The sequence below is a fragment of the Aptenodytes patagonicus genome, chromosome 14 (genome assembly GCF_965638725.1).
Source record: "Aptenodytes patagonicus chromosome 14, bAptPat1.pri.cur, whole genome shotgun sequence".
In the NCBI taxonomy this organism is placed as follows: Eukaryota; Metazoa; Chordata; class Aves; order Sphenisciformes; family Spheniscidae; genus Aptenodytes; species Aptenodytes patagonicus.
Window position 1 is genome coordinate 3,745,335 of NC_134962.1, and position 22,590 is coordinate 3,767,924.

General features: G+C 48.7%; 1 long non-coding RNA gene across 4 annotated transcripts in view; it reads right to left on the minus strand.

Moving 5' to 3' along the window:
- The window catches only part of LOC143166944 (uncharacterized), a 46,801-nt gene extending 31,637 nt beyond the window's left edge, over positions 1–15,164 (minus strand). For 2 of the 4 annotated variants that reach the window (XR_012996465.1, XR_012996466.1), the window contains exons 1-2: positions 15,084–15,164; positions 14,547–14,705 (exon numbers count right to left, since the gene is read on the minus strand). This is a non-coding gene — a long non-coding RNA (uncharacterized LOC143166944). The other 2 variants (XR_012996468.1, XR_012996467.1) reach the window with 2 other exon arrangements.
- Positions 15,165–22,590: the final 7,426 nt, after the last annotated feature.

Consider the following 22,590-nt stretch of genomic DNA (forward strand, 5'->3'; position numbering starts at 1 on the left):
AGGCCGGGCTCCGAGGCTGTACAAGCCATCCGAGCAAGATGAATTACAGAAGCTCCGCTCAGACGTGTTCAAAGGTCTGAGTTCTGTTGAAGCTCCTGATCTCTCCTGCGAGGCAGTGCTCATCTCCTGAATGCCTGTGGGCCCCCACCTCTGTGAAACGTGAGGGTACGGGGTTCACTTCTGCCGGCTCAGCGCTGCCAGGTTCAGCAGGCAAGATCTGGCAGGAGAGCTTTGCCTAGCCCTAACAGCCAGGCAGGGGGTTGGTGTCACTGTCCCTTCCTGCCTACGCTGATGTTGCAAGTGCAGTCTGCAACAGCACCGTGTCCTGGGCTGAAAACCTCAACCACCCGCCACCACCAAATTTGGGTTTGCTGTCCAAAGTGAATCCAGGTCTAGTCATTTCCCCGTGAAATCGGGTCTCACATTGGAAAGGTCCTTTCTGGCTGCTCTGTCCCCCAGGGCCAGGATCGGGTGCCGGTGCCACCCTTTGCAGGACCCTGCTCCAAGCCCTGCCTGCACATCGCACCAGCACATCCCCGAGCTGGGCGAAGTCCATGCATGCTGCCGGATGGCATCGGACAGCCATTGGCACACTGAGCAAGCAACATTTGTTAGAGGCAAATCAAAGCCAAAATAGCAAAATAAACCTGTGCATTGCTTTTCTCTCTCTGCCGACCGTTGCGTAGCGCCTCTGTTTTGCTTTTGGCCCGGTTGTCAGCTCCGCTGTTAACGATTACAGGCGTGAGAACGGTCAAAGTCCCCACATTACCAAACCACTGCCATGGCAAGTAGGATCAGTAGTAGGCAACGTAAGAGGATCTGATCTATTGAAGACCTCTCCACTTTAGCCTCAATATTCTAATAAAGATGTGTTATAGACAGTACAGAAAAGCCGAAGAATTTATCAGCATTTGTCAATATTCCTAATGAAGCAGAAGATTCAACATGCAATAGAATTAGCCTACAACAAACCCTTGCATGGGGCCCATCCTTCTGAGTCCAGAAATCTCCTGCCTATTCCAGTCCGATACACTTTTGAGAAATGGGCATCCCTCGAAGCCATTATCATTATAAGCTAAAAGGCCAAATGAGACAAAGTACTGTTGCTCTTCATCTGAATAAACAAATCATTTTTAGATCAAATGCATTAACAATTTATCATCCTAAAATCCAATCAAAAGGAAAAAACAACAATGCAGAACATTGATTTCCTACAGCTTTATCTTAATGAAGTGCACATTCCTTTCGTAATTAGCTTTGGAAGGTTTTTTCCCCCTTTCCTCAAGCTAATGTGTTATTTGATTTCCATCCAAATATTACTAAATCAGAGGAAATTTCCCCCAAATGAAGTGGCTTTTGATAATACAGGAAAATGTCTACTCTCTCACTTTGCTATTTTTTCCACCAAACTGCCATACTTGTACTGCAGATGATTCAACTTTATTGCACAGCGTCTTTGCGAGGATGCTTAAATCAATGCCACAGTTGCTGTATTCTGCACAATGTGCCGTTTGTAAACCAGAAAATACAACCTCGCCGCTTTTATCCTTTTCCTTACAGACAACAAATATTAATTGAACTTATATTATTACAGGGAAAAAGTGGACTGTGTTTTATTAACATTTCTAACATTTTAGATATTCAACCCCTAAAATTTTAGATATTCAACCCAAAAAGTAGACTCCAGGCAAGGCTCAGGAGTCTTCCGCTTGGATTTTGACTTAATTAAAAAGCACTCAGTTCCTTTGTGCACTAAAGTAGTTGCTGACATTGCAGTAGCCACTCAGTCTTTCAAACCAAAACTATTACCTGAACTTAATAAAGTGTCTATTTAATTTATACATCCCCATGAACTCACCTGTCTCCCACAGACACAGTGGTTCTTGCTAATGACCAACGAAGGCAGCAAGTTGATGGCAAACTCATCAGCACCCCAGGGTAACTCAGCTGCCCCATAACATAATTTCCATCACCTTTTATCTGCCTTCTCTGCCATTAATACCATTATCCAATATCCATGATCCAATGATCCACTGCGCACTGCTGGAAACACTTTTTGCCAGGCCGCCTCTCCGTTCCTTCCCTAAATCTCTCTTTTAAATCTTTTCTTCTTTAAATGATGCTGAACAGAAGACTATTGCTTTCATCCTGCTTCACTGAGTATTTGCTGAAATGCAATGGCTAATTTGATAGTCCGGTTTTATTTGGATGTATTGCCGAGGTGCAATATCTATGACAGAGAATAAAGCCCCAAACCCTACGGTTATCACCTTATTCCTTAGTTATACAGAAAGTCAAAAGTGACTTTATCAAAATCTTGGCTCTCAACAGGCGAATCTCTGTCTTAATCCAAATTTTGGTCCTAGGCGTCTTGTAAAAATAAAAGTCCTATTTCAAGCACGGACCTGATCTGTTCTGGCAATGCAGAGCATCGATACCTGGAGGGAGCTGCAAATGCTCCGGCTCCACGTGGGACAGAGACGGACCCTCCAAAGCTGTTTGCCTGAAACGCAAGGCTCTGAGCAGGTCTCTGGGAGCTGCATCTCCTGAAACCGACGGTGGAAATAGTTGTGGGGTTGGATTTTTTTTTTCCAACTCACACACTCAAAAGAGAACAAAGCCGTTCCCTAATACAGTTTGTGCATTTTATGGACCAAACAATTAAATAGGTTTTAAAACATCTGCTGACTGCATAATTCCATACAGGGGAGTGTACTCAGCATTTTTAAACAGCAACTGATACGAGATACCACTTAATAGTACAAAACACCAGCAGTCCCGTTAAAATCAATAGAAAATTAGATGCTATGAAAATGCAATATGTGTCCAATTAGTTATAATTGGAGCAAATGGTGATGCAGATAAACTCCTGGAGGAAGACGTATTTGTCCAGAACGCTCCCTGCCTGCTTTCGGCACGGCATAGTATCGGCAGTGGTGGGCTCTGCTGTATCCTATAGCATGAATGATGATCCATCTAATACACGTATGTTAACTGTTATCTAATTATGGAGTTGCTCAGAGCCTGCAGGACTGCTTTGGTGCACCACTGTGCGTGGTGAAAAATGATCCTCTGTCACACGGAAACCTCCCTGTTGGACTTGACAAATTATGCCAGCAAACCTGTTTAAGAACTAAAAAATCCTTGGACACGGTGACAGGCAGAGAAAGATGCTGTTTGGGAACAGTTATTTATGTTTTTATCCGGCAGAGTTTAAGAATTGCAGCTCAGTCCCACAGATACTCACTTTTTTCCCTGCCTGTCTGTTGTTATATCAGTTCAAACTCCTTCTCACCGATTATTTTTCAGGCTTCTTTCAACTCCTAAAAACTCAGCTGCACGGCAAATGGGAACTAGGTTATGTGATTCTAACGCTTTATTTTTAACATCTTTGGTGCAACATATTGGCCTCCTCTTTGTTTCATCTTATGACTAAAGAAAAAGAGCAAAGATCCCATATCGCAGCGGCACAAAAGGTACATCCCCAGCCAAGCACCGCTGAAGGCCAGCGCTCCAACCCCTTCATGCCTTTGCAGTGGATGGAAGCACAGCACTTGTGGTACAACAATTATTATTAATTTGGGGGGCATTTTTTCATATAAACACTATAAAGTATCAGTTATTTTACCAAAACTATTGGCTCAGAGCTAAGAAGCAATAACTTCCTCCAAGGTTCGTATTTTATCCCCATTTTAAGTTAACAATTCAAATTATTAAACACTTACGGCCACAAAAAAAAGCTCACGTTTACCCAGACTCAAAACCTTTTTGCATTATTGGACACTGTTACTTACACTGTTAAGGGAACTGTCTCTCAAAAAGGGGGAAAAAAAAAGAAGTGGCAGCTTTTATTTGTTACGCTGACTCAGCCAGACGGTGGAACAAGAAACGTTAAGACCCAATCCATAACTTTTGTGGCCGCTCAAAGGACGTATTCTTCCTCGACACTGATAAAAGTTTAATATGTAGTTGCCCAGGTTTTTAATAAACTTGTCAACAAAAGAGCAAGGCAAATTGATGGGGACCTTCCCAGGAATAAATTCAGCTTCAAATAGGCCAAATGAGCGTGGAGGACAGGGAGGGGACGGCACACGGGCGACTTTTGCTGGTCTTTGCAAAAATGGCACAATAGATTTTAGTAGGTACGTGTGCGTCTTATTGTCTCAAAGACAAGGCTTTAGGACAAAGCTGGCTTAATTTAAAGAAAGCAAAGTGGTGCAGCTCCCCCGTGCATCACAGCCCTGACACCGGTGAGGAGGGGAAAGGACAAAGCCCAGATATAAATACCCCCTTCGCCCTGCCTGCCCGCGCATCCCGGTCCCCATCCCACAGCAGACCCGCTCAGGGCCAAGCTGCAGCGTCACTCCCTGCTTTTTATCCCCAGTCCCCCGTTGCACATATTTCAGGAGATCATCTCCGGGTATTGCCTGCACAGCCACCTCCGCCGCTCGGCCAAACCCTGTTCCCTGCTCCATCTTTTCCCTTCAAATACTCAAGACTGAGCTTAATTCAGGCAAAACACAGTCCTTTTCCACTGCTGTTACGGGAGCTGGATCGCGCTCCTGCAGCCTATAGCTACACGTACCCCTTGCGCATAGGGACCAGTTATGTTGCAACCATGTGGACATAAGCTACACCCGCTGTCCACCTTCTGCAAGGTTAGGAGTGAAATCACTGCATGAGATTCATTATTTTCTACTAGCCTCAATCAAGTCGGTGCCTTAAATTATTAAGGCTTGGGTTTTTTTGTTAATTTGTTTACCCGAAGTAAACACAAATATTAATTCAGAGCTTCCAATAATCTCACTGCCAGCAAATTAACCCACAGCGTCCCAGAAGATGACACCAATCTCTTCATCCCGGCAGCTGCTTGCGACACTTTGCTTCCCGCATCACCAGCTCCCTCCTGACGCATTCCTTTGCTCGCACCGAGCAGCTTCAGCAGCCGAAGGCCAAGTCCTGCCTCCGACATTGGGTCACTTCCCAGATTGGAAGCACTGCCCCGGCCGTAGCAATGAACTTTATTCTTGATTGCTCTTAGGTCACTGGATTCCTGCTCCTGTAGCTTTATCCAACTCCCCAAATGCCAGGGTTGACTTGCCTATGTAAGGGCTTTGCAGGGATGGCTCCCGTCCTTACAGCTGCTGGGTGATTTCTGCGGTCGGTGGTCACGAGTCCTGCGCCTCTTGGCTGCCCAGATGCCACCTAATCCGGTCCCACCAGAAGGGCAGCTGAGAATGAGCACTATTTATAGCAGCTGTTTCCCCGTCCCCTCGGGCTCATCAGTCTGCCCAGGGCTTTTTTAGATAGCGGCACAGGTCCCAGCGCAGGCCATATCTGGGCATGGCGAGGCGTTTACAGGCACGGCCCTGTGCTTCATGAAAAACAAAGAAAAAGAAGAAAAAAAAGAAAAAAAAAAAGGGGAAAACCCTGCATCTGTTTGAGATGTCAGTTGTCCTGCTTCCCCCGAGCCCCGGTGCGTAGCTTGCCTTCTGAGCACCATCAGCAACTGCTCCAGCTGCTAAAACTGTGGCTATTAAATTCTGCCTTTTTCAAGACATATCTGTGTCTGAAAGCCTTCCACTTGTACACAAGGATATCCACCATCGGCCTCTGCTCCTCCATACAGACCGCTTTGCAAAACTACGAACTAAACCAGAGATGCACGCTGATGCTGGTTAAACAGTGCAAGCAAATACGCCTCCAGAGCATCACGGGGTGCAGCAGTTGGTCAGGAGGCAGCCCACAGGGACACTGCTCTGCCTGCTCACGCAGGTACCCACCGATGCACTCATGGCCAGGCAAGCCTGGAGGCTGCGCTGGCATTGCACAACCTCTCCGGCGCCGGCAGAGCCACCCAGCAACGCGGCGCTGTGCAGTATTGTGCCCAGACTGGCCACCAGCATCCGCGAGGCGGTGAGCGACCCCGCGGTGCTGCAGCATCTCATAGACCACATCGCCCAGCTCCTCGGCGAGGCGATGGGGCCCCTTCGCACTCCCGCTCAGATATCCCCAAGGCAGCCACGGCCCCCTGGGGTCCCGGTTGAGGTCCGACGTTGGCACCTCGCACCCCGCACCCGCTCAGAGATGTTGGGGAGTCCAGACAGGTCTTTGCATTTCAGCGTGACGGCAGAGGGGGCACAGTCCAGCCAGGCTGTGCTGTCTCCCCAAAACACGTGCCGGGCATCACTGTGCAAGCCAACACCAAAACAGGGAAGTCCTTACAAACCCAGAATGAGCTCATCCTTGGGTAGATGCATCAACCCTCCTTGGCCTTCTCCAGCCTGAGCCCCGTGGCGCAAACAATGGCTTCAACAACTCCACAGTGAGCATCTACTCTGTCTCTTGGGGAAACTGAGGCAGGGGAGCTACACGACTCATCTGCAAGCCCAGCGAGCCGGCAGCGGAGCCCGTGCCCTTGGGTCCCCTCCTTGGAGTGCTGGGCTGCTCTCGCCATGACCCCCCTGCATCCCAGTGGGAAAGCATCTCGCAGCATCGCTGCCCACTTGGCCGAGGTCAAGAGCAACTTCAGCATCAAGCGTCAAACGTTAAACCTAGCATCTTCTCTGGGAGAGAATTGCAAGCGCGGTACTTAAATCAGCCCTGGGCTTTCAGGGGAGGGATCCGAGCTGAGGAGCGAGGATATTTCTCTTGTGAGGAACACACCACCCCCTCGCCCACAGTCACTGCTAAGTGCAAGATGTGGTGAAAGTCTTTAAAAATAGATATATTCCCAAGCAATTCATGCCACTTGCATCTGGCAGGGCAAACCTCGTGTGGAAGCTCTTGCTTACTGACTAAAAAGGATTGTTAGCAGCTCGAGGCTCATGCAACCTTGACTCTCTTCTCCTCTCTTCAGGGCCTTCTCTTGTTCTTGGCCTAAACCAGTCCTGGGAAACACAAGGGAAGCCCTGCCCAGCTAGGCTGGTGTCAAAGGCAGGGAAAGATACTGCAGTGCAGTGCTGATCTCTTCTGCAATCGGACGTGCAGACTAGCCCGAATGCTGAGTCAGCACAATTTCTTTTTTGATTGGTTGATCTGAGTAACATACTTTCAATGTATGCTAAAGGGGCAGCAATTAATACATTTTCCCCCATTCCCCACCTTTCCAAACTGCTTCGAATTGAATGCACAAATCTCACCCCCAAAGTCACTCTCTGGTCCTGAATATTCTGAGGCTCTTTAATTTTTAATTTAGGGCATTAAAAAAAAAAAATTTGCAATCTAAGCGATGCTCACTTTGATCGACTTGTGCTGCTGCAGCTAAAATATCTGTCCTGCAGGTCAATCTAATCATGCTTAATAGCAGTTTATTCTTCAACGCAACATTTTTCACGTTGGGTCGACAGTTTTAAATGAGATTGCTGATGCACCCCTTTACTAATGCTTTTACCAGGGCCAGCACATCCCTTGAAATACTTGTGCAATAAAATGCTTTATTGCTCTTGATGAATGCACTATTAAACTTGAATTGCAAACATGCCCCCCCCCTTTATCTTTTTTTCAAAAGAGGGTGCTGGAATTTATGGGACCACCTGTCTTCCAATATTAAGTAATAGTAACAACAGTAATAATAGATCATCAACATAACAAACACACAAAACTAAAAAAAAACAACCCACCGGGGAAGCCCGCATGGCACAAATTCGTCCCTGTGCTCTCATGTGCACGTGCAAAATATCCATCTTATACCTGCCGGTAGTTCCACTTACATGCGGAGAATTCATCTCGAGAACGGCTGGATTTTGTGAGGCATAGAATAGAAAAATTTAACTAATTTGGTCCACTGGATTTATGGCTTTTACAATTCTCAAAGCTCCTGTTTCCGCGCCTGGCACTGCACAGTCCTTGGTTTGCAGGATGGATGGGCGCACCTGAGCATCCCGGCGCTGCTGCACGCAGTGGGTCCAGCACCGATGCTCCTCGCAACACTCCCGCGATGACACTCAAGGCTGGGAGATGCTCACCAGTTTATAAAGAGCAAAAGAGAACTGGCTTAATTTTAGCTACCAAATAGAGTGGACTTAGTGCAATGTAACTGTCACAGTTTTAATCCAAATAGGTAAAAAAGGGAAGAGGAGCTGCCATGAAGCAAAAGAACGGCGCAAACTGGTTGCTGAAGCCCTGCAGCCACCATCTGCTTCCATCGATGCCAAGAGCAAGGGGCTGCCGTGGCTCGGGGGGGGCCAAACATAAACATCCCATTTCATTTTTAGCATCATCCAAGCCCAGGTGCCTCTTGACCACCTCCGCTCCCATGCTGCGAGACAGCGCTCAGAATTATAGCTTTGAAAATATTTACATAAAAAATAAATCTGAGCACTTAGTGACTTCCTAAAGTTAGCAATTCCATGTGATTAACAAATGTATTAATTCAGACGGGGGGGAAGGAGATAAAAATTGCATTAGGAATGCAGTTATCTACTGTAAATCAGACCACGAGCACCTTTGCAAGAGCAATGCACAGCAGCACAGGAGTTTTAGTAAAAACTGCACTGAGGAAAGAAAGAAAGGGAAGAAGAAAGAGAGAGGAAGAAAAAAGGAAAAAAGGAAAAAAGAAAAAGGAAAAAGGAAAAAGGAAGTAAAAGAAAATGAAAGGCAAGAAAGGAAGAAAAAGACGGAAAGAAGGAAGGAGAAGGAAAGGGAGAAGAGGTGGGGCAAAGGGCCAGCAGGGAAAGGAGGGAATTTTGTGTTATATCCAGAATGGTGAGAATTCTCCTCATTTTTCATCCAGAGACTCAGGCTAACATCGGTGATTTACAAGGCAGTGAAACTGCAACCCCACTTGGGCACCAGAGCTTTCCTGCTCCGGCTCAGCTCATTTCCCAGCGTCCCACAGCATTTTATTTAAATCTGACCCCAAAATGGGGCTGGACCCCAGCGGCGGCCGGGGCCCATCTCTGTGAGGACCTGGGGGTTTGGGTCTGTCCCCATGCAGGGTGGCTGCTGGCAGGGCTGAGCCCAGGGGACGCTGCATCCCTGCAGCAAGGCCCTGAGAGACCCCTCCAGGGCCAGCCAGGACAGCCCCAACTTTCCAGGGCCCGGCATAACCAGAGCATCCTAAAATGCAAAAGGGATGATGTGCAGATCAGCCACGCTCCAGCGCAAACCCGCCCTTCCCAAAGCCACCTGGCAAAGAAAAGGCTCCTCCTCTGCTAGGAAGGGGCTCAGCACTTCCCACGCCTCCATCAGCCACGGTATTTCCTCGAAACAACAAAAAAAAGCTCTTAATAAGCCCCACCAAATCCTATACGAAGGAAAACTCCCCGATAGCCCAGCCTGCCTTTTCTAACCCACTATTCACGAGCACCTGCTTACAGTTAAATCCCCTTCGGCGTACGTGTAACAAGTGACGACTGCGCTCGCCATGAATAGAGCCCGATAAAGACTATGCAAAATCCAAACTCCGCGTCTCACCCGCTCCCCGTGCCCGGGAGAGGATGCTGCAAGGGGTGAGACTTGATTAACCTCGGTGCGGGATGCCGAGGCATCACACCTACCAAACGATGCTTTAGGAGCCCGTTAGCCAAGCGAAGGGGAGCGTTGCGATTGCAGGGAAATCACTCAAAAGCAAAACATTGCCGGGTTCTCAGCTGCCCCGCGGAGACGGGAACGTAAGTTTGGGTAGCTGGTGAGCGGCTTTCCAAGGAGTTCGGCTTTGCCCATCATTACAGGCAGAAGCATGAGGATGTTTGGGGCTGAAAGCTTTACAGCCTCGGACGCGACTCCCACCTAGGCAGAAGGTTAAACTTGTATTTAAACTGCGTTTCTTTCATCTTGCCTCATTATTATAGGATCCTGGAAAAACAGCCAACTATTTTACATTGGAAAAGGCTAAAAAGGAAAAGCAAAAGCCAGTGAAGGCTTCCAGAATTAAAGGAGCTAATTTTCTTATTTTCCTTTGGGAAAATAAGACCGCTGTATTCAGAGCGCTCCTCTGGCTTTAGCTGTGATCTGCTGACTCGATGGCTCATCACACCGACAAGGAAGATCTCCTTCTCTCCAGTTTTAAGCACAAAAAGTTTTAACGTGGGAAAGAGTCGAAAAGCGGAGTTTGCGCATTGCTTTAAAGCTAAAACACTGCACGCCCGGGTCACAAGTGTTGTACCCTTTTTCTCTCTCTTCTTCTCCCCCCCCCCTCCATCTCCTTTTGCTTTTCCTAGATTTAAAGATCAGCCAGCTCTGTTTGCTATCTAGCCTTTTTTTCGGGAAAAAAGGGTTGACGGGGAAGCAGGAAAAAGGAGCGCTTGGCCTGCATCCCCGTTAAAACCCAGGAGTGGACAGCCAGCTTTCCTCTGGCATCGCCTTTCAAAGCCCATGCCGCAGTCAGCATATTGAATATTTAATGTCCTGATGAGCATTTCCACCTGCTGACACAGGCAAAGTGACAGAACAATACACGCGCTGGAACAAGATCATCAATTGACTCCCCAGCCGGTCTGCCAGGTCAGGCAGTTAAAAAAAAAAAAAAAAATATAAAATAATCTGTCTGTCTTTCTTCCCTGCTTTGCCCGGGGTCACACATTGCTCCTCTGAGAAGGGTTCCCACCTGAAATACATACTTCTTTACATTCCATAGCTTGCCAGGTTCATATGGGCATATAAAGAAGTATGTCTCTCAAGCAGGTAGTTTCAATATGCGCATTTATATGGTCACAGGAGGAAAAATAACGCTGATTTACAATTTACATCCCGAGAGTGAGTTACGGCTCAGTTTAAACCAGCAGACTTTCCTCCTGCCCAGCCCATGTGCAGAGACACACACACACCCCCCAGCTCCTGCTCCTCGCCGGTAATCCCGGGCTTTGCCCTTGGCAGGTGATGGATTTTGGTCCCTGGGAAGAGGAACTGGATAATTCACCGGACACAAAGCGGCAGCGGTCTGGTGGCTGCCCTGGCAGGGGCTCTTTGTCACGTAAACGGCACAGAGTAAAAGCCAGCCTCCCAATCCACCTAAAAAGTAGGTGTTTCATTCAAAATCGTAAACTTTCAGCAATTAAAAAGACCAAAATGTGGTTTAGGGGAAGGGATTTGCTTTATATGCATATAGATATAATTTTAGACAAAGCCATGTGGAGGAAAGTTAAATACATATTATTTCCCAATTGCCTCCATCCTGCAATTTGGAAACAAAAAGCCAGTTTGTTTTCAGAAACCCAAAAATCAAATGGCCAGCTACTGATTGACAAACCGACACCGGGAAGAACTGCTCCATTTGCCAGAGTAAGAAAACTCATCAGCTCCAGACAAGCAATTGCTTTCATCCGTAAGTAGAGATTAAAGCATAGGAAGAAGAAAGCATCTTACCTAGTGAATCCAATGATTTTTCCTCTGCTGGTCACTGTGAGTGAGACACTACCTCGCAGATAAGCAAACCCCAAAAGATAGAACACGCCTTTTGGGGAGTTCAGGGTATTTTAAAAAAAAAAAAAAAATTAAAAATTGCTTCTAATAAGTCATCCAGTTGAGCTCCACGCCAGCTAAGGGTTTTTGGGGAGACACCTGCAGATATGCAACACAAAAGGCAGCCAAAGCCAGGTGCCGGGAGCTCAGGCCAAAGTCTTTTTGAGTTATTCCCGCAACCCCCGCGGGATGCGCGCCCGTGCATGCCGCCGCGCGCTTGTGCACCCATGGGGCTCAGCCCCGCGTGCAGCCGCTGGCTCTCCCCCTCTCCCTCGCCTCCCCGCAGCCGCGCTGAGCTTTAAAGCTCCCCGAACAATGTGGGCCGAGTGGCAGGGCTGCAAACACCGCCCGGGCTGAATAGGAGACTATTATGGGCAGGATTTAGGCAGGGAGCGACGGCGGAGGTCACGCCGGGCGCTGCCTGCTCGCTGCCTGCTCGCTCAGCAGGGCGGGCAGGGCACGCTCACCTGCGCTTGCTGCCCCTCGCCCCGCTGCTGCCGATCGATACCAATTTACAGGCAAATGCAGAATGGCTGCCTTCGTGTTAATGAATTTTACCATTTCTCACAGTCTTCTAATGAACCCTTTAAAGAGGGTTTAAGTAAACTTAGCAAGTGGCAAACTAAGCACTTTGGAATACCTAATTGCATCGATGCTTTTCCACATCTTTTTAAAATAACACTGCCAGCTGGGGAGTAAATATTTCCCTGCTCCTCATCGACTTCTAGCACCACCAAAAAGCAAAGGCCGCATGGAGCCAGGGTGTAAATCCGCTGTGCTCAGGCCCCCAGCCCCCAAAATGGCTTTACACCCCTCATGCGACACCAACAAATGCCTCAGTCCTGGCTCTGTGCAGCTCTCCTCCTTGCTCCCCTAGGTTTGTTGGCCCTTTTAACGTCCATTATTTGTCTCATTTCAAGGCAAATTTCAACCTTTAGTTTGGATTAAGGGGAAGAGAGATGGAGCTGTGGCACCATTGTAATGCATGACTGCAGTGAAATTAAAGCAAAGGGAGAGCTGAGGAGTGCGAGGGAAAGTCTGAGTGCTTAAGATTCAAAAAAAAAACCCAAGAAAAATCAAAGTGCTGGCGGGGGGTTTTGCACAGCCAAGGCACTCCATGGTATTGAATTTCCTTCAGACCGACAACAGTAGGACAGCTACTGGACTTCTTGGGCCATTAAACATCTGCAACTCATACCCAATTTGCTTTCTTCAAATGCATTTGACATAGGCTGTCCTGAACGGTCCCCAACTTCTGCAGATAAGTGGGACAGTGGCTGCCAGCCACTAAAGAGAGCACTATGTGAGAGCTAAAAACCCGACATTTTAAATCCTTACTAAAACTGAAGACAATGGCACAACCACGGCAGCAAAGTTCATCCTGGAGATTTAAATTTGCTTTGAGGCTCTGTGTGGAAGCCCACGCTTTGCAGGGTTGTGCCTTTTGGTGGAGGAGCAGATAAACGGTGTGATGGTGCTTTTAATGGTGACGCCAGAGGCACTTTGTGGTTCCCATCCTGCAGCTACCACCAGGAGTAAGTGGTGATGGGCGAGTGTCACCCAACGTCCTCGACCCACCTAGGCTCCCTGAGCTCCTGGGCTTGCTCTTAGCAGGAAAACGTGCGCAATAAAATTGTGGCTGTTCTGGGGAGAAAAATGGATGGAAAGCTGGATAGTGCAGAGGCCAAGGGGCAAATAAAAGGGAAGGGAAGAGCCTGAGATATTGCCTGGAGGCGGAGAGAGGAGGAGGATGGTGGGAGGGATGGAAAGCAACGTGCCGTGTACTATATCCCTCCTCTGCCCCAGGCTCACGGTGCTGCTCAGGTCCAGGTGGCAAAGTCGAGCTGGAGCTGTGCTGCACAAAACTTTGGGGACTTGACTGGAGACAGCCCGTATTTAGGGCTGGGCGCCGGAGAAGGGAGAGGCAAGCGGGGCCGAGGCAGAGGCAGGGCTCGCCCCAGCACAGCCCACAGCAGAGGGGCTGGGCTGGGCACCGGGCTCAGTCCTTGGGTGACATAGACACAACCATCCGCCCGAGAGAAACCCAGCAATTAAACTGACAGCACAAATCACAGATTTCTGCCTATACAATTACACATGATTGCTGAGTGCACACTCTCTCCGGCACAGACATATACATATATCCATACTCTAAACACAGCCTGGAAATGCGTTGTATTTGGACGATATGTTACACCTGCTTATATATAGCATTTATATACCTATGCATAAAGATGTGTAAAATATACATATGCATGCTATAAAACATACCTAAATTTGTGTGCGTGTGTATGTAGCGCAGTATCCACCTCACAATACTGATGTCTATATATTTATGTGACTAGGTATCACCACTATCATATAAAATATAATGACCATAGTCAACTCTGAGCTGCAGAAGCAATAACAGTCAATTCATGTTTGAAGTGTAACCTGAATTCCAAACCCTTGCAGGGAAAACCTAACTTCTCCTCCTCCTGTTTCCTTCCTGCTCGTCCACAGACCATGCGCCTGTAATTAATGCTCATTTCTCGGCATTTTAACAGTTAATCACCGCAGCATTGAGATCATTGCAAGTTAGGCTAAGTTTAACCACATTTCACCCTTTTGCTCTGGCTGGCGTTAGCTCATAGCACTAGTTTGTTGCAAATAAATAAATAAAGACCCAATCCCCCCAGGTGTCATTAGCCAGCCTGTGTCTGAATTAGGCATTTAAAGGCCGGTTTAACCTTGCAGATCGGTTGCATGTCAAAGTTCTAACATTTCAGTTCAGATTATTCTAGTGCACTGCTTGCTCTGCAGTTTGTTAGGGGTTTTTTTTTTTTTTTAAATGCGGAGTATGCCACAGCAGAACAAAAAAAAAAAAAGGGGGGGGGGGGGGGGGGAAGGTCTCCTAACCCATCCACAGATTAAACACATAACCAGCACATCCCCGCACAGACACGCACACGCGACACACACGCACATACATTTGCCGGATGCAAAAGCCCACATTTAAGTCCCCGGGTAAGTTGGATGGGCACTCAGTCCTGCATTGGCCAGAAAAAGTGTTTAAAAACAAGCTGAGCTGGTAGCGGTTAAAGGCAAGGCAGGGAGCAGAAGAGGGGAAGGGGGGGGGGGGAAAAAAAAAAAAAAAGACATACCAGTTAGGAGCTTCTGTTGCAGCAGAGGACTCACCAGAGCACTAGCTGAAAGCTGAATCAGCTTTCGAGAGTTAGGGATGCATAGAGGAGGGTCATGGAATCACAAGGTAATAATGCGCTTCATGCTGCAGCCGTCAGCCTTCTCCTTATAGCCAATCTCTAATGCAGGAAGGGAAAAAGAGAGCAGGCCCAGGAACGGTATTAGTCCTCACTTGGAGGAAAAAAAAAAAAAAAAAATTCAAAAAAAAAAAACCCCCATCAGGCAAACCCTCCCCTCCCCATCCACCCTTACCTCACCCCCTCCACCCGGCACCACTACAACTCCATCCCCGCTGCTGCATCGCGGCTCGGTGGGGCGGGGGGAGGAAGGCGGGAGGCAGCGCGGTACAGCGGGGGCCGAGCGGCGGAGCCTGAGCGGGCGGAGCGGGGCTCCGGGGAGCGGGGCTCCGGGGAGCGGGGCTCCGGGGAGCGCTTGCCGGCGGCCGGCGAGGCAGGAGTTAAGGAGAAGCAACCTTGCCCGCCCGGATTGCAGCACACCTTGATGCGAAAGGGCTGCGCCTGCAGAAGTGCCCGCGTCGTGTGTGTGTGTGTGTGTGTGTGTGTCCCCCACCTCCCTGCTTCTCCTCCTCGTCCGTCCCCCCCCCCCCCCCCCCCCGCCCTCGGGGGTCAGCCCGGGCTGGGGGTCAGGCTGCCAGGAGGGATGCACACACGCACGCCCCGGGGCGGGGGGGGGGGACTGGCGGAGGGGAGGGGGGGAGCGCTGGTCAGAAAGCGAGTCCACCTTTCCAGTGCTTATATACCTAGCGAAGCATCCGAAACACGCACTCCCGGGCGAGTGGCCCCTTCTCGTGCTCTTCCCTCCCTGACCATATTTAGTCAACCACGGCAAAAAATAGCCTGTCAGCTGGAGGATGCTGAGCAGTATTTGGAGTTCAATCGCTGCTCGCAGCCCATTGACTACTGGTCCTGCAGGGTCCTGACTCTGCCTTTTTTTTCCCCTCCGCTATTTTTAGCTAGGCCAAATAAAGAGGGAGCTCATCTTACTACTCTCCGCTGGCCCGAGGTTTCACGGGGCCCTGGCTATGTTTGGTAAGCGCTGGCGTTGGGAGACGCGGAGCGGAGACCTTGTCTGTGCCGGAAGACCTTTGGCTCCCTCCTGTATTTATTCTTTTCCTCTCCTTTTCTTTCTTTCATCTGTATTTCTTCCTCCATGGTAGAAAGGTATCCAGGCGAGAAGATGGGGGAGAAGCTCAAGGGATCCTGATTTTCACCTTACAGAGGGAAGAACCAGGATTCAAAGACCTCATGCTGGGGCCAAGTCCTTCACCACGAGGTCCTGGGCACCTTGTTGTCCGGCCACGTCCGTCTTCCTGTGTCTCCAAAGGTGCTGAAGGCTTGGAAGGTGTTGGACCTTCTGCCCTACATGGGGAGCACTGGGGAGCCCCATCGCCAGCCAGGGAAACCCCCCCACCACGGTGGGTTAATGTGGGTCACCAGCACAGTGGTGTCTCCTGGGCCTTGATGTCACGGGAGCTTTCCAGCCTCCAAAGCTTCACGCAGAAGTACACTGAGGAGGGGGGATTTGGGCAGCACAGGCACTACCGTTGGCTTGCACCCAGAGAAGCAGGTGAATGTCTTTAGAAACTCGAGTTAGACCCAGCTTCAAAGTAAAGATGTCCAGGACAGCAGAGCCCTGGGGAGGTCACCTTGGGAGAGTGGATAAATGATGACAGATGTGGCATTGGCTGCATTCAGCCAACCTGTCCTGCTTGTTTGCAGAAGACACCCATCCTGGAGCACCTCCTGAATCCAGTGCCCCCCCCTGCCCTGCCCACACCAGGTCTCTACACCGTGCCGCTTCATCGAGGCTCACCCAGAAGGACCACAACACCTCCTCACGCCCCAACGGCACCTCATGCTGCTGACGGACCACCGCTGTGGGCAGGCTTTGGGGGATCGGGGCTGGAGGGACTCGTATCTGCCAACGCATGCTTGGGTGGTGGTTGCTGGACGTGGAGCCGGGGTGGGAAGTTTGCATGAACCCCAATGAGGTGCCCAACACCCTCTGCTCCCATCAGCAATCAATGAACGTGGAGCAACGTGTGACGGAGATGCCTGCTCACAGGGTCTGTGCACTGCTGCACAGGGGCCCGGCAGCACCGATCCCAACGGATACCTCCACTTAGGACATCCGTGTGAGACTGTCAGGCAACACTTGTCTGAGGTTGTTGTACTTGTTGGGAGCTGATAGCAAGTCATCTAAGGATGGGAAATGCCTGCAGGAACCACCCCATAGTGCCACGAGGTGGGAAGGGCTCCCAGGAGGTCCCGGCAGTGTTTCCTCATGCCCTGATGTCTGAGCTTCCCAGCTCCAAGGACGATGCCAGAAATAGCTGCCACGGCTGATGTGTCTGCTCTCTGTCCTGGGCTGATTTGGCTCTTTGTCTCAGCCAACGGCTCTCCTGAACCCACGCTGGGAACTTGGATTTCCCTCTGCCCCCCCGGTCCCAAGGACAGGCTGTTCCACACTGTCACCGTTCGGATCGCCCAGGACGGGGTGTGTAGCAGCAAAACTATGAAGTCTGGGGTCCCTGAGGTGCCAGAGCCATCTCTGCGGTGGCCACAACATAGAGCAGCCCTCAGGCAGCTCTATCTGACCCCAGGGTTCAAACCTGCCACCCCCCATGGGACTGGCAGTGGGGAGAAAGCCTGTAGGAGTGCTTCTCCCCCCTCCCCGCTCCTCTGCCCCAACATGGTCCTTGTGACCGCCGATGTCCCCTTCGCACCTTCAGCTCATTTCCCTGCAGAGCAGCCGGGAATTTCCTGCAGTGGCGTAAGCTGCATCCATTGTTTTTTTCTCCTTCTCTTTTCCAACATCGCAGGGATGTCCGAGCTGCTCCCCCTCGGGCATCAGCTGGGACTTTCAATGCTTTCCCAGCCCGTGAGCTTTCAATAACTGAAGCCATGGAAGCCCTTCTCCACCCTGGCTCACCCCAGGGCCACCCCAAATTCATCCAGGAAGGCCTTTACCCAAAATACCAGCCCAGCCAGCACATGGGGAGTTCATTGCCTGTTAGAATCTTGGGAGTATCCTGCGGTTTTTGAGAAGCCAAGTGCCAAAAGCGACAGGTTCTCATGCTATTTTCAGCCCCATCCGAAATCACAAAGTCCCCGGGAGGAGTGGCTCCCCGTGCCCCAGAGGGACCCTGCACCGGCGGCAGGGGAGCTGTTAAGAGCCGCTTGCTATCGCAGGCGCAATCATGCCCTTCTTTGGATTGAGTGAGTTGTTATCACATCCCTGACAGGTTCCCCGGGGTTGAGAATCCATCCCAACACCGAGATATGTTGGGAACAGGAGCAAACTATAAACAGAGATGAACCAAAAGCAAGTCTCCGAGATGTGAATTAAGAGATTGTTTAAAATCCAAACCTGCTTTTTGCACACAGATTTCTTCCCTTCACTAATTGATTTACACCACACTCACCCTTGAGCTCGCAGGGACTAAAATATCTGCCTTCCTCTCCAAAATGCATGGCATCTTTTTATCAGGACTTGGTCTGGAGCTTGCTCCATGTGCCGATAACGCTGGGAGTCTGGCATGCAGAGAGTGCCAGGGGAGATGGGTCCTGAATGTGCAACCACCATAGCCTGCTAGACTTTATATATATATATATATGTTTACATACACCCATAAATATATACATATATACATACATATGTGTGCATGTAATAATAATGTATGTATGTGTGCATGTAATAATTCTGCATTAAAGCTCCTTTAACCAAAGAAACCTGAGGAAGATGCACGGCAGACTGTAAAACTGAACCAGTTCAAAATGTTATGCGAGAGATTGCAACACTCCAAACAAAATGCAAGATGTTACTTTAAAAGAAGCAGGCTTGGGCTTTTGAATTTATGTAACCTAAACTGATTTTGTCTGTTTGAAATTGTTGTTGCGTGTTGGGAATCTCAAAGAGGCGAGGAGCAAAGCTGCAGACGTTTCCTTTGGAGTCCAAGATTACAAGCCCCTTTACTTCTCCTTGCAGCTCCAAAGCTGCTAATGGTTTGCTTCATTTTATTAACAGCAGACAAGAAAAAAAAATTCCTCCTCGGAGCATGTGTGAGGTGACAAGTTGGATAATAACAGCTCCTTTGGAAGCTTTTATAGTACATTAGGCAAACATAGTGGATGTTTATAGACTTTTAAAAATGCTGATTATATAAAAATGCATTTATAGCCTTCTAAAATACCAAGCTACTGTAATATAAATATTTCTAATAATAAAAAACTAAAAATGCAGATTATTGACCCAATTGGAACATTTTTTGTATTGATTTCTGATTTTCTTTGGGCCAAAATCTGATCTCGAACCAAAAGACTGGACAGCGCCCTGTGATAAGAGTCAGGTCACTCAGGTTTTCACACCCTGCAGAAGATGCTGCATTTTCTTGGGATGAAACCAAACTGACTGAACCATCCACCCCGTCCCCTCTCCCAGCATCCCCAAACACCGCCAGCTCGAGGGAGCTCCTGGAAAAGCCGGGCATCTCCCAGCAACCTGCTGGCCCAGCCACCTTCCCACCTTGCTGGTGGTGAGGAGGCTCTTGGTCACCCAGGGGTTGGTCTTCCTCTGTTCTCCATCAGAACCTGTATGAATAATTAATTTTTTGTTGGCACAGAAGCTTGAATATGGCTCTGTCCTGTTCCTAGCTGATAAGGTTGCTGGGGATGTGTCTTCTCTCTTTTTTGTCTCTTTTTCTTACTTTGACCCAAAATTCCATCAGTAGGTGGAATTAGCTTTTGCCAATGGTAGTTGTCTCAACACAGATACGTTCTTTCCAAAAATTAAGGTCTTGACAAATTGGCACATCCCTACCAAAAAGCAAATACCCCAAACACCTACTGAAAAGATGAGGTTTTCTTTATTTTATAAAAGCAAATCTTTTCTTAGCTTTGTCTCTTATTAATGACTGGAGAAGACCAACTCTGGGCTTCGGAGCTGCCTGCAAAGTCCCCTAAGTCAGCATGAGATCTGGCTCTTACATCGCACGACTACAACACCCGATACGTAGTTTGACCCAGAAGAAGGGTGTTTATTTCAATTTCATCTTCCTGAAGCTAATTTTCCTCCTTTTGGTAATTTAAGGGGTTTTTTTTTTAATAAGAAGCACCTTTTCTTGTGCAGGATCCCACATCTCCATTTACTGAACCCGTTGCAAAATTTCACATTACTTGAGAAAATCTCAGCCCCACCAGCGAAGACAGACAGAGGGAAGCAGCTGCCTGCGACTCTCCCACCAGATGAAAGCAGCGATTGCATCACCATTTTGCAATGTAATGGTGCTTAAAAACACATGTCTACTAACTTCTCCCAGAGGCCAGCTCCAGCCTTTGCCAATGAACATGGATATAACATGTCTGTGTGACATGCAGTTCATGCATATGATGCAAAAGGTGCTTTTTTTCCTCCAAGCTTTTTCCTTTCGTTTGGTGTTTCTGGCAAGACAAAGAAAATAAAATTGTTTTCAAAACTAATGACGAACAGAGGCGGTGTTCGTTGATAGCACACTACAAACACCCTTCCCTCTCAAAATCCTAATGTAGGAGACAGCGGTGTGATGCTCTCCCTTTTTTAATTGGGAAACTGAGGCAGGAGAAGGGGTAGCTTTGCCTGGGGAGCAAGGGCACGGCTGGGGGGTGTCGGGGCAGCCCGGGCTGCTTCCCCGCATCCTCCCGGTGAGCTCAGCCACCTCCGGAGCTTATCAGCATCTCGCTGTTGGCGGATGAAACGGTGACATTAGAGATAACTTAGCCAATTACCCACCAGTTGGCTTGACTTCATTCACACGTTGCGGGCTTTTTTGTTCAGCAAGGTGTAAGGGTTGGGTCTTTCTTCGACTTTTCAGAGGTTGTGAAATACAGCCGTCAGATGCTGTCGTAACGGTGAAATATGGCTGTTTCACCGGCTGGCTGGGAGATTTTCGGTATCTCTATACGCACATATACGCAAAACCAGCACATTGCTTCTGCAGTTTGTGTGTGTAATATAGTGCTCTTTGTTTTGGAGGATATTTCTCTGAAGACACTAACCACCTCACCTCCGAACACAGATGTTTTTCAATTATTAGAGGTTTTTTCCCTGCATTGTTGGAGCAATATTAACAATGGGCAAAAAATGCAGCAGAACAAAAGATTTTCATAGCGGTCTATCTGTTTAAGTATTTATAAAGCACCAATCGCTCAGGTACCTGGCTCTTACTGTGGTTTTAAAAGATTATTATGCTATCATACTATAAAGGAAAGAACAAAGGACCACTCATAAATTTAACCAAAAAACCCCGTATTTTCCAATCTGTGTGATCTCTCTGAAACCTGGGATCTTCTTTTGTGTCAGGGACATTTATGTCTTCTCCGATGTCCTTCCAACAGTAAGCGTTCCAGCAACAGAGATCACATTATATACTGTGGTTTTGTTTGTGGCAGAACAAAATTAAATGAGTACATAAATTACTCTGCTCCTGGAATAAAGAAACAAGCAAAAGAGTATTTTTTTAAAGTGGCTTTTTTTTTCTGATAGGACGAGTTAGATTTCCTGAAACCATGTGCAAATTAAAAAGTTCACAGTTCAGGCTTATTGTGAAAGCTAAATCTCAGCCTCATTTTGAGAGGCGGCGTATTTAGGAAGACACATTTGGATTTCTATAAGAACTTGTAATTGGTTTCCCACATCTTCCTTGAGCAAGCATGCCTCCCGCTCCCTCCCAGATTAACATTGGTGGTGCTTAACAGCAAAAGGGACACTCGTGGCTTGGTGCATGCTACAGAAATATCTCCTGACGTTAATGGAGCACTGCAGCATTCCTCTGTGAAGACCCGCTACCCCAAATAACTCATACCCGAAATGCAGCGGTGCCCTTTGCACCCCCAAATGCAGCCTGCTGAGGGGTACCATCCTCAGCGAGGTTTTGAGGAGCAAGAAGAGCATCCTTGGAGGGATGAGGGCTGGGGCAGGGACGCCGGTGGAGACGGTCCAAGTCCCCTTGAGCACCTCCACCCCACCCCACTGAGCATGAACCTGCTCTCAGGTTTCTTATCAGGCTCCTCCACGGCAAATCTCAGGCCAGGAGTGCCTGGGGTCACTGCCGATGGCTGGCCAGAGCCAGGGCTGGACCAGACTGGTTTGGGAGCAGATGAACTGGGGGAGGATGGGAGAGAAACAAGATCAGGAGGCGACATGAGAGAGGCACAGGCTGGTGGGAAAAACAAAGTGCTGGAAGGGCCCCGCACTTTTTTACTCAAACACATCTTTTCCGTGCGTACAGGATAAGGTAACAAGACGCATGATTTATTTAGTACAGAGAAAGCAGCTGTTCGGAGGAAGTGTGGGAGTTTTTAGGCAATCATGTTCAGTTCCTGAGGAGTCCCATTTACAAATGTTCACCGCTTCATTTTACCCCCTCCCTTCCTCTCGTTTCCCTACGGTTACCTCCCCACAGGCTGTGCTGCGCAGATGCTTTAGGCTCTCACTCAGTCTTTACTTCTGGCTTCACTTCAATTCCCTGAAGTCATCGGGACTGCCTGGCTTTGAGGGTCACCCCACCACCTTTATCTAATCCGTGAGACTGTTTCTGAGTTTCCGACAATGTCTGAGCCAAGGAAATCCTGCAGCACTGTACCGAGGGTGTTAAAAACGAGCAACCCGCTGCAGCCAGGGGCATCGGTGAGGCTCTGTTGCCTGCCCAGGAGCAGGCGAGACATCCTCTGAGGGACCTGTGCCAGCGGCTTTGTGCCCGATGCTCTGCTGAGCCAAGCCCTTGCTCAGATCAACCACTCTCTGCAAGTTCACCTTACCTACGGGGTCTATGTTCCCCTCCCAAAATGCATTACACAGGACTTGTGCTACTGGATGGGGTCAACCTCATCCATAAGGTTAATATCTCCTCCTCTTTTGTCCAGGGCTGGGAATGAAACCGCATCACTTCTAGATAGGATGTTGGTGGTGCAGAGATCACCAGCTCACCAGGGCTCGAGGCTCGGGAGT